The sequence below is a fragment of the Delphinapterus leucas genome, chromosome 12, assembly GCF_059928025.1.
Source record: "Delphinapterus leucas isolate spDelLeu-1000000601 "Yukka" chromosome 12, BTC_Dleu_Yukka2, whole genome shotgun sequence".
Taxonomy (NCBI): domain Eukaryota; kingdom Metazoa; phylum Chordata; class Mammalia; order Artiodactyla; family Monodontidae; genus Delphinapterus; species Delphinapterus leucas.
This window is the reverse complement of record NC_143140.1, coordinates 16627246-16639729: the sequence shown is the minus strand read 5'-3', so window position 1 is coordinate 16639729 and position 12484 is coordinate 16627246. Positions and strand designations below refer to the sequence as shown.

Here is a 12484-nt window from a genome sequence, read left to right as displayed (position 1 = left end):
TGTAAAGCTTTTGATTTCTCCGTCGAATCCGAATGAGATCCTTGCTGGGTAGAGTAATCTTGGTTGTAGGTACTTCCCTTTCATCACTTTAAATATATCGTGCCACTCCCTTCTGGCTTGTAGAGTTTCTGCTGAGAAATCAGCTGTTAACCTTATGGGAGTTCCGTTGTAAGTTATTTGTCGTTTTTCCCTTGTTGCTTTCAATAATTTTTCTTTGTCTTCAAGTTTTGTCAGTTTGATTACTATGTGTCTCTGCGTGTTTCTCCTTGGGTTTATCCTGCCTGGGACTCTCTGTGCATCCTGGACTTGGGTAGCTATTTCCTTTCCCCTGTTAGGGAAGTTTTCAACTATAATCTCTTCAATATTTTTCTTGGGTCATTTCCCTCTCTCTTCTCCTTCTGGGACCCCTATAATGCAAAATGGTGTTGCGTTTAATGTTGTCCTAGAGGTCTCTTAGGCTGTCTTCGTTTCCTTTCATTCTTTTTTCTTTATTCTGTTCTGTGGCAGTGAATTCCACCATTCTGTCTTCCAGGTCACTTATACATTTTTCTGCCTCAGTTATTCTGCTATTGATTCATTCTAGTGTATTTTTCATTTCAGTTATTGTATTGTTCATCTCTGTTTGTTTGTTCTTTAATTCTCCTAGGTCTTTGTTAAACATTTCTTGCATCTTCTCGATCTTTGCCTCCTTTCTTTTTCCGAGGTCCTGGATCATCTTCACTCTCATTATTCTGAATTTTTTTTCTGGAAGGTTGCCTAGCTCCACTTCATTTAGTTGTTTTTCTGGGGTTTTATCTTTTTCCTTCATCTGGTACAAATTCCTCTGCCTTTTCATTTTGTCTATCTTTCTGTGAATGTGGTTTTCCTTCCACAGGCTGCAGAATTGTAATTCTTCTTGCTTCTGCTGTCTGCCCTCTGTCTATTTCTTTTTATGTGAGTTTTGCCAGATTGTGTCTTTCAAGGAATTGGTCCATTTCACCTAAATTATCAAACTTGTGGACATAGACTTATTCATAATATTCCTTTGTTATCTTTTTAAAATCCATGGGATCTGTAGTGATGTCCCATCTTTTATTTCTGATATTAGTAATTTGTATCTTCTCTCTTTTTTTCCCTAGTTACCTTGACTAGAGGTTTATTGATTTTATTGTTTTTTTTCCAAAGAACCAGCTTTTGGTTTCATTGATCTTCTCTATTGATTTCTTGTTTTCAATTTCACTGATTTCTGCTCTAATGTTTATTATTTCTTTTCTTTTGCTTACTGTGGATTTAAGTTGCTCCTCTTTTTCTAATTTCCTAAGGTGGAGACTTAGATGACTGATTCTAGATCTTTCTTCTTTTCTAATATATGCATTCAAGGCTCTATATCAATACTTCCCTCTAAGCAGTTTCCACTGTATTCCACAAATATTAGGTTGTGTTTTCATTTTCATTTAGTTCAAACTATTGTTATGAAACCAAACTTGGGCCCACTCTCCTGCCACACAGCAAAGCCAATCTGTTGACACCAGGTTATGGTGGAGGAAATTACAGTGTTTATTTGTGGGGCACCAAGTAAGGAGAACAGGCAGCTCATGCTCAAAAGACCTGAACTCCCTGATGACTTTCAGGGCAGAGTTTTTAAAGGCATTATTTGGGGTGAGGGCTGCAGCTTGTGAAATTTCTGGTTGGTGGTGAGGTAACAGGGTGTTTTGGGAATCCTAGTCATAACCTTGTTCCAACCAGTCCGGGATCTATATGTGTTCAGCATATCATCACCATCCTCCACCTGGGTGGGGGTCTTGGTTTCTGCATAACAACCCAAAGATACGTTTCAGACTGTTATGTATATCCCTTGAGGAGGAAATAGGACTGTTTTATGGCTGAACAATTGTTCAGGCTATTTTGCTTAACTTCCGGTTCGGGTCTTGCTTAACCAAGGTCCTGGTTCCTCCTCAAGGAACATAACAATACACCTTTGAGTTCTTCTGGAGGGACTAAGGCCCCCACCCAGGTGGAGGATGGTAACTTCAAGATGAGCACTAGATTCCTGGAGCACCACCCTGATAACTTACTACCAATAAATCAGAAGAAAGTCACACACCCTGCAATCCTCACTCCAAATTTTGCCTTTAAAACATTTCCCCAAAACCATGGGAGGAGTTTGGGTGTTCTGAGCACAAGCCACTCATTCGTCTTGCTTGGCTGTTGCAATAAAGCTTTCTTTGCTCCAAACTGACATTTTGGTTTGTTTAGCCTCACTGTGCGTTGGGCACACAAACTTGGATTTGGCAACTTACGTATGCCTTTATATTTAAAATAGGCTTCTTGTAGACAATATATCGTTGGGTCTTGTTTCTTGATCTCTCACTTTTAAATGGTATACTTTGACCATTAACATTAAAGTGATTACAGAAATAGTTGGTTAATATCTTCCATATTTGTTACTGTTTTCTATTTGTTGCCCCTGTTCTTTACTCCTGCTTTTGTCTTTCACTCTTTTCAACCTTTTGTGGTTTTAATTGTACAAATTGATTCTATTTCCTCTCCTATCTTATAACAATTATTTTGCTTATTTTTAAAAATATTTATTTATTTATTTGGTTGCACCAGGCCTTAGTTGCGGCAGGCAGGCTCCTTAGTTGTGGCACACAGGTTCCTTAGTTGTGGCACACAGGCTCCTTAGTTGTGGCATGCGAACTCTTAGTTGTAGCAGGCATGTGGGATCTAGTTCCCTGACCAGGGATCGAACCTGGGCCCCCTTCATTGGGAACCTGGAGTCTTATCCACTGCGCCACCAGGGAAGTCCCTATTTTGCTTATTTCTTAATTGGTTATTTTATTATTCAGTTTTAAGCATTCATTGTATATTTGTATACAAATCCTTTATTAGAAGTGTGTTTTGCAAATAGTTTCTTCAAGTCTGTGGCTTGTCTTTTTATTCTTTTAACAGTGTCTTTCACAAAGCAGAAGTTTTTAATTTTTTAATTTTTTAATTTTTTTTTTTTTTTTTTTTGCTGTTCCACGCGGCTTGCAGCATCTTAGTTCCCCAGGGATCAAACCTGGGCCCCAGCGGTGAAAGTGCTGACGCCTAACCACTGGACCGCCAGGGAATTCCCAGAAGCTTTTAATTTTGATTAATGATTGTCCTACTTTCTGAAGGATTTCTTTCCTTTACTTTATTCTGGCATATAAAGATGAATTCTACCAAACATTTAAAAAAGAAATTGTATCAATGCTCTAACATCTCTTCCAGAAAATAGAAGAAGGGGGAATACTTTCTAACTTTTTCTGTGAGGCCAAAATTACCCTTACACCAATATAGTGAACACTAAGATAAACTACGGACTTTGAGTGGTAATGATGTGCAGATGTGTGTTCATCATAATAACAAATGCACCAGTATGGTGAGGGATATTGATGGTGAGGGAGGTCCTGTGTTGGGGGTGGATGGTAGGGGATAATGAGGAGTATATAGGAAGCCTCTGCACTTGCTGCTCAATTTTGCTGTTCACGTAAAAAAAAAAAAAAAAGACATTATAGAGCAGTTTTAAGTGGAGAGGTGATGAAGAAAGACACATCTAACATGCTAATTCCAAGTAATATGAATCCTTGTCTTTTTCTTGTACTTGTATTTTAAATTATTCATAAAACAGAACAAAATGCATCCCTGCCCCATCTGTGACACTAACACTTTTGCAATAACCAACCAACTTCTCTGTTTATAATTTGTCTTTTGACTTCATATTTTAGAGATGGGGCACAGGGGAATTTTTTTTCCCAATTAAAGAAGTTTTAATTCTAATTTAGTAAAAACTATTACTGTTCTTTTATAGTGCCAGATTTTGGAGCCATGATCTGGAAGTTTCTCTTTACCCTCAAATTATATAAACATTGATCTATATATTCTTCCAGCACTGATTTTTTAAAAAAGTTTTTATTTTAAATTGGAGTATAGTTGATGTACAATGTTGTGTTAGTTTCAGGTGCACAGCAAAGTGATTCAGATACATATGTATAAATATTCTTTTTCAGATTATTTTCCCATATAGGTTTTCGCAGAGTTCTCTGTCCTTGTTGATTATCTATTCTATATATAGCAGTGTATATATGTTAATCCGAACTTCCTAATTTATCCCTCCCCCCCACCCCTGCATCTTTCCCCTTTGGTAACCATAAGCTTTTCTCTAAGTCTGTGAGTCTGTTTCTGTTTTGTAAATAAGTATATACATACTTATACATACTTTTTCTGGGCATATATCTGCAGAAAACCATACTTCGAAAAGATACATGCACCCCAATGTTCACTGCAGCACTATTTACAATAGCCAAGACATGGAAGCAACGTAAATGTCCAGATGAATGGATAAAGAAGCTGTGGTACATATATACAATGGAATATTACTCAGCCATAAAAAAGAATGAAATAATGCCATTTGTAGCAACATGGATGGACCTAGAGATTATCATACAAAGTGAAGTCAGGCAGAGAAAGACAAATATCATGTGATATGACTTATATGTGGAATCTAAAAAAATATACAAATGAACTTATTTACAAAACAGAAACAGATTCCTGCACTGCTTTTCCAAAGAGGCAAAATGTTTACACACTTTCTGGAAAAAAACCTTATGTGTATATCAGATAGGCATCCACATTTATTTTCAAAATGTCCCAGCACTGTTTTTGAAATAACAGTTTCATTATATGCCATATACACACACATACATGTTTCTGTATTTCTGTGCTTCCTATTCTGTTCCACAAGGGCAAGGACACTGACATGAACTTGTATTTTCAAAGGATGACTTTGGCTGCTATATGGAGAATATACTTTAAGGGGGAAAAGTTTTTTTATATTTATTTATTTATTTATTTATTTATTTGGCTGTGCTGGGTCTTAGTTGCGGCACACGGGATCTTCAGTTGCAGCATGCAGGCTCTAGTTTCCTGACCAGGATTCGAACCCAGGCCCCCTGCATTGGGAGGCGGAGTCTGAACCACTGGACCACCAGGGCAGTCCCTAAGGGAGAAAAGATTTTGATCTGATGGGAAAGTTGTAACTTAAGCTTCTGTAAGGCTACAAGGAAGCTCTTACAGAGGCAAAGGATGGTGATAGCGCAGACTGGTTTCTTAGCAATGGAGGTCGTGAGAAGCAGTCCTATTTGAGGTTTATTTTGAAAGCAGAGCTGACAGGATTTGTTTATAGGTGTGAAATGTGACAGAAAGGGAGGATTCAACCCGGTGAAAGATAGTGGCCTTTACTGGAAGGGAGAAAACTAGGGAAGGACAGGTGTTGGGAGCAGGTTAAATGAGAAATACCTGTTATAGTGCAGGTGCCAGGTAGAGAGTTGGATTTAGTAAATGTTTGACTTCCCTATGATTCTCTGTAGTTTGATACAAATAAAGCTGCAAAAGAAAAAAAGCAGTCTCTAAAGAGAATAGAATGTGTTTGTGACCGTTGAACTAGTGATTCCACATCTGGGGTTCTTCCATTTCTAACGGAAATGTTCATAACATGTACAGACGCCGACCTGTGGGCTGAGAGGACACCAGTAGCTGGAAAGCCGCCCGGCGCTGGAAGAGCGCTGCCTGACATCCGAGAGGCCTTCGGTACCTCGCGCCGCCCGCAGCAGGAGCGCCCTCCGCGGGTCCCGGCCGCCTGGGCCCGGGTCTGACCCCATACTGGGCTTCGGGGTTGGGCCGCCCCGCAGCGCGGCTCAAGCCCTGGACCAAAAAACCCAGGGGCCGCCCGAGGGCTTCCCGGGCTTCGACGGGCTGTGGCGTCCAGCTTCTACCAGGACACTGAGGGGGCCTCGCCCCAGGAGGAGAAAGAGGGGAGGATTTGCCTGTATTCACGCGACGGGCACTCATCGACCTGCGCATCCTTCTCTACTGGTTCCAAGGGGAGCACCTGCAAACCCGTAGAGCGTGTGGAAAAGATCCTAGGTGAGTGCTTGGCGGGGGCGCGCTCCACCCGCCGGCACGGGCGAGCTCCTTCTCCCGCGCGCGCGGCCGGGGTTACAGTCTTGCCCCTGCGCCCGGAGCAGCCCGGCCTGCCCCTCCGGCGCCCCCTTCCCGCCGCGCTCACAACCCAGGCACCAAATCGTGCACTTCGAGCAACTGATCGAGATCCTGCTGCAAGTGCAAACTCTCGACCCGAAAGGCCTGGCCAGGATCTCGGTTTTCCGGCCCCTGGAGAAGAACAGGCTCAGTCCATCGTCCTTTGCAGAAGGCAACTGCTCGTCCGCGAGTCGCCGGAGAGTGGGAAGGCCCACTGCGGGCTCCGGGCCGCCGGGCGGGTCCGAGGATGACAGCGGGTGGGGTGGAGACAGACCGGGGCTGCGGCCTGGGTTGGAGAGCCTTGTTTGCCTCTCTGCAAGGTCTCGGGAGCTTTCCGGAGCCCGCGAATGCAGCCCGCTCTGCCGGGCGAGACCACCTCCACAAGGGCGCTGAAGACCTAGCAGCGAGGTGAGAGGGAAGGGGAGAGATCGGTGTGTCCCTCTGCCCCCTCCCACCCTCTTTATACGAGATTGCGGAGATTTAAGGGAACGACTTGTCTGTCTTGTTCCCCTGTGAGCCTGGTGTCCCAGATGCTCCTGGATCCCCTCCTCCGGGCGGCGAGGGCGGAGGGCTCAACCTGTCTCGCGGCTGGAAGGAGGCGGGGGAGGAGCGCTGGCCCCGCCCGATCCTCGCATTCGTCTGCGGTCGGTGTGTTTTCCAAACTTTTCTGGTTCGCGTCCAGGAGTTTTCCGGCTATGCAGACAGAATCCGGTGCCTGTGAGGCCTCCGGGTTTCAAGAGAGGCCCGGACCACTTCGGGCAAGGCCGGGCTCGGGAGCCATGGCGGGTCGCCAGGGCCCGCAGAGCTGAGGTTACAACTTGCACTTCCAGCTGCAGGGCATCTGGAGAAATTCCCGATCGTGGTCTGGGAGCGGCCCCAGTCCAGCCGAAGTAGTCCCGAGCCTCCGAAGGGTCTCAACACAGAGGATCCCTGCCCATGATCGTGCGCCCCAGGGATGCCTCAGGGCCGCTGTGGGATGCTGGGGCGGGGGGAGGTGTGAACACGGCGTCAATCTAGGGCCAGGAGTGGCATCCCCACCACCCCGCTACTTGGAGCCGGTGTGTAAAATGAGGAACCCATTAAACCCGGGTCGTGGTGACTGGGCAAGTCTACCATCTGTCTCCCACCCTGCCCACAACCTCTAGGGAAACGGCTTTGCCTCCAGCCCATCAACATGTTAAGTGCGCTTCTTTGTTTTAACTCTCCAGATTAGTGGGGATCCGTGAAGTAAATCGATTTGTATCAAGAAACAAGGAAAGCCAAAGCAAGGAGGGGACCTGCGAACACTTCTCTCCAACTTACTGGGCCTGAACAGTTAGACCTTGGACTTGCAGCCCCCAGCCCAGTTTCGCCTGGCAGGGGGCCGGCGGTTTTGCCGGTGCGTCAGCAACTAGATTCAGTTCGTCCCAGCGCCAGTCTCGAGGAGGTCTGAGCTACCCGCACAGGAGAGAAAAGCCGCCAAATTAGAATCAGAAGCGTGTGACAAGAATTTTAAAATAGGCACGTGACCACCGCGGCCCTCAAGCTGGCGAGGCCCGGCTCCCCCCACCTGCGGAACTCAGTCCACACTCTGGATGTACTGACAATGAATGATCGTCCCAAAGATTTAGAGGCTCAGGAGTCAGGTTTAGGGGCTTTCCCGAAGGGACGGGAAGGGGATGGAGAAACCTCCCTTCCCACACAAACATACTTGCGCAGAGGGCCCCGCCCGCCCAAGCCTCTCTCTTGGGTCCTGGCGGCATCGGTGCCACTCGACCAACACCTGGATAAATCCATTGTGTCCTTCCCTCGAGTAGCATCGTCCGTAGACTGTGATCTCCAAGGGGTCTTCGAAGCACCTTGGATCTCCTCGGGTCAGTGTTGAACCAGCGTTCTGTTTGGGGGAGGAGATCCGCACTCCGGCCTGCGCGGGGAGAGGGTGCTCAGGTCCGGAGAGCTGGGTCCCGGTGCCTGCGAGGCCGGGAGGCTGTTTTGCTGAAAGCCTTACTTTCGGTTGCAAGGTTCGTAGGACTCGCTGGCAAAATAACCACTCTACACTCAGTTAAACAAGAATCTAGCCAGAGTCTGTTGAATTAACAATGATTACAGTATACTAATTAAGAAGAGAACAGTATAACTAACAGAAAGAATAGTAAAGACAGAGGTTTATACGTCACCGAACTGGGGAAGCACCTACATCCAGATCCAAGCAGCGCTGGGAAGTCCCTGGAACGGCGACCTGGAGTCCCGATTGGAAGGTCTCTGGCGGTGCGTCCACCCCACGGCTGAGACTAGAGTACTGCTCAAAGGAGTCCTGCTTCTAATGCCAAGCCGCAAGCCGATAGTCAGCAGCTTACGCGCAAATGTGCAGCTCTGGCTATTATCTGAAATGCTTTGCTCTCTAGTCGTTAAGTCTCAGAATATTCGCTGATCCCTGGGAAGCGGCCAGATTCCCAAGGCTCAGGAAGCTTCCTGACTTATTCCCTCCCTTATCTGTTGGTGCTCAGGCTTGCTAGCGCCGTTTCTGCTGACCTACATAGTACAAGACTATTACCTTCCCCAGCAGAGGCAGGAGCCAGCGGCGCTCGGAGGAGGCCCCAGCCGCAGGAGGGGCTGCGGCCCGGAGGGAGCATGCTGCCAGCCTGGAGTGCTCGCGCCCCGGGCACGCAAGCGGCTCACTCACCAAGTGCGGCATCCACCAGCTCAGCCTCTTGGTTCAGACGTGGACCGGAAGCTTGGTCTTAAGTCTTCCGGCTAGAAAGAGCTCTGCGTAGTATCTCTCGGCTCCCTCCGCGCTCCCGCCGCACGACCCCTGCGACCCGGAGAAGCAACCGGACGGGAGGCCAGGTGTTTGGCGGCGCCCAGCCTCCACCTCCAGGCTCGGCGGAAACTGCCCGCCCTCCCGAGGCCGCCGGTCCCTCCGAGTCACCGCCCCGCAAAAGCGGTCAGCGTTTGGGGAGGTGGAAAGCGAAGACACAGCGGGCCTCCCGCAGGCCTGGGAGGCAATCGAGGCCTCTCCAAGCATGATTCCGGTCCCGCACGGCCCAAGGGCGGTCCCGTCGGGAGAACAGCGGCCGAGGGCAGCAGCGAGCGGAGCAGGTGGCCTGCGCGGGAGACGGCTGCGGGTCCAGCGCGCGCAGATTACCTGGGGCCTCGTCGCTGAGGACTACCCATGCAACAGCTCACTAGGACACTGAATGGGGAGAAGTTAGTCAACAGAGCTGCCTGTCGTTCAGACCACACCCACGAGAAGGATTCAGTGGAAGTGTGTAACTCTCGCCGGGGCAGAGAGTTGACAGAGCCTCTCTGAAACCCCAGTCCCAGGTGACCCTGGAGGGCTTGGCAACATGCTTTCCACTATTCGGGGCTTTTTCCTACCTCATGTTTAATTCTCTTGCTCAATATTCATTTTATTTTACTTTTCCGTAGTCATCAGCTCTTGGTGTAATACAAATGTTCGACCATTTAACGTTTCATTTACAGAAATTATTTATGCCCTATTTTACTTTGTCTTGGGAGTTGGGAGTTGCTCTTTTCCTAACAGCATGTGTTCACTTCATGGTTCCTTTATTTCCTCCAATTTTTAAAGGCTGAAAGCATTTAACATAGAACTCTAGAGTGCAAGATATACCATTGGATATAGGTCATTAGCTTTTTTAAAAAAAAAAACAGAATTAGTGTGATTTATGTTTTATTTACTTTTATTTTAAAAATATTTATTTTTCTTTTTTTTTTTGGCTGCATCGGGTCTTAGTTGTCGCATGACGTGGCGTCTTCAGTTGAGGTGCCGGGGATCTTTCTTTGCGGTGCTGGCTTGTCTCTAGTTGTGTGTGGGTTTTCTCTCTCTAGTTGTGGCGCTTGGGCTCCAGAATGCATGGACTCTGTAGATTGCAGCACGAAGGCTCTCTTGCCAGCTCAGCAGTTGTGGGGCGTGGGCTTAGTTCCCCCACCAGGGATCGAACCCGCGTCCCCTGCATTGGAAGGCAGATTCTTTACCACTGGACCACCAGGAAAGTCCCTCATTAGCTTTATATGTAAAATATAATTTAAATATTATTTAAACTTTAAATTCTATACCCAAACTATTCATCAACTATAAGGGAAAGTTAAAAATATTAAACATGGGGCTTCCCTGGTGGCGCAGTGGTTGGGAGTCCGCCTGCCGATGCAGGGGACACGGGTTCGTGCCCCGGTCCGGGAAGATCCCATATGCCACGGAACGGCTAGGCCCGTGAGCCATGGCCGCTGAGCCTGCGCGTCCGGAGTCTGTGCTCCGCAACGGGAGAGGCCAGAACAGTGAGAGGCCCGCGTACCGCAAAAAAAAAATAAATAAATAAACATGAAAAACCTTAAAAACATGGCAGATTTAAACACGCGGCATTCATCAAACACCCTGCCAAAATCCCTCTAAAAAAGAGATTATTAAAAGACATAAATGCACAAGGGTAAAGGATGGGTGTGTACACACACACTCACACATGCTGCAAGCTAAAAAGCAGGTGAGAATGTGATACTTGCTTTAGACCCAGAGAAACTGGAAAACTAAGCCTTGAAGAAGGCTGATTTGTTCTGTAGGATCCCAATCTGCTTCAGAAATGAGAGGCGTCAAGTTCCTCTCAAAGTGGGGATGAGGGTTCAAGAATCATGTGAATGAAAAATACCGCTGCCCTACCAGTAAACAAAGGATGTTGCAGTCATCAGTCCATCACATTACAGCTGCCCGGACCGCCTGGATGGTGAGCCCTGAGGGGACTCAGGATGGAAACAGGATGCCCGCCATCAAACTCGCAGCCACTGCAGCCACATTCAGTGGTGCACCCTGAAGGACTCAGGGTGGGAAAGCACAGGATACTGGCCCCAGATAGCTGAGGTGCATATCAAAGGAACGATTTCAGCGAGCCCAGACTCTTGCATCTTCCCGTACACAGAAAAGCGCTAAATTCCTTAACTTGAGATGTCTGGTTTTCTTAACAGTAATCTTTTGATGCTCTGACTAGTCTTTGTTGCAAAAATTCCTATATATCCTGGCTCCTCCCTAACCTCTTCAGAGCAGTCCCTCAGAGCTATCTGAGATGCTGCCTCCCAGGCTTGAAGTCCTCAGAAAGTCTGCCCGATAAAACGTAATTCTCAACTTTTAGAGGGTGCATTTTTTTCAGTCGACATCAGCAACCCTTAGGAACAAGGCCCTGCTCTAGAGACAGGGAGGGGTGGTGAGCCAGTAGTCGATGTCTTAACTTGCCCTCCAGGTAATTTTGTTGTAGCTCAAGTTTACAAACTATTGAGATATGTTATTTTACAATGAAACCCTTGAATCAACAAGACTAACCTTCTCCTTACAAAGCTGCCAATCAAGAGTTTGAGATCAACTCTTAAACAGGAACAGGCATATGTAATGAGCAGATTCTCCAAGGAAACCTCTAACAGAAAAGAGACAAAAGAGAAGAAAAAAAATCTGTGAAAGCAGAAACAATGTAGTAAACAGAAGAAGAATTCAAAAGGCTAATTCGGGGGACTTCCTTGGTGGTGCAGTGGTTAAGAATCCATCTGCCAATGTGCGGGACACGGGTTCAATCCCCGGTCTGGGAAGATTCCACATGCCATGGAGCAACTAAGCCCACGTGCCACAACTACTGAGCCCGCATACTGCAACTACTGAAGCCCACACGCCTAGAGCCCGAGCTCTGCAACAAGACATGCCACCGCAATGAGAAGCTCGCGCACTGCAACCAAGAGTAGCCCCTGCTCGCTGCAACTAGAGAAAGACCGCGTGCAAAAATGAAGGCCCAACGTAGCCAAAAAAAGAAGGCTAATTCACATATCTTCTGGAAGATATTACATTCATGAAATAAGAACAGATTATATTAAAAAACTAAGTTTCATAAAATAGGAAAGAAAAATTAAGAAAAATATAAGAACAGTCTAGAAGATCCATCATAGCAACTAACAGAGATTTCAGAAAATAAAAGCAGAGAAAATGTTGGGAAGGGAATTAAGAAATAGTTTGAGAAATTTCTCACAATTGAAATGGCCTGTGTTTTCAGATAGAGAAGGCACACTGACTGAGTAACAGAAAATTACACCAGCACATCATCAGGACACTAAAGGACACACAGAAGATCCAAAACACATGATTTTGGGGGGCCATTGGGGTGGGGTGGCTTGAAGCAGGACCTCGGTCCTCATCTTCTTTGAAGAAAGAATTCAACAGAGAGACCGATTGTAAAGCAGATAGAGTGTTTATTAGAAAGCGAAGTACTGTGCAAGGTTAACGTGCAGGCTCAGAGTGGGATGCGCCCCAAAGGGGGAGCTTCAGTCACTTACAAGGCGGCAGTTTTCCGGGTTCCCTGGCCAGTTGCCATACTTGTGTCCGTATTTGGTGTGACTCAGGGCCCTCCCCACGTGGATGTGCATCTTTCAGCCAAGATGGATTTCAGTGCAAGGGTTTCTGGGAGGTTGACAGGAT

At 46.7% G+C, this 12484-nt stretch overlaps 1 long non-coding RNA gene across 2 annotated transcripts; it reads right to left on the bottom strand.

Annotated features, from left to right (window-relative positions):
• Positions 1-2583: 2583 nt before the first annotated feature.
• Positions 2584-8965, bottom strand: LOC111183246 (uncharacterized). 2 transcript variants are annotated; one of them, XR_016395124.1, is made up of 3 exons: positions 7733-8965; positions 7345-7475; positions 2584-7021 (listed from the first exon to the last, which is right to left on the bottom strand). It is a non-coding gene; the product is annotated as an uncharacterized LOC111183246 (long non-coding RNA). The 2 variants fall into 2 exon arrangements; XR_016395123.1 differs by having other exon boundaries at positions 7345-7945; positions 8219-8965.
• Positions 8966-12484: the final 3519 nt, after the last annotated feature.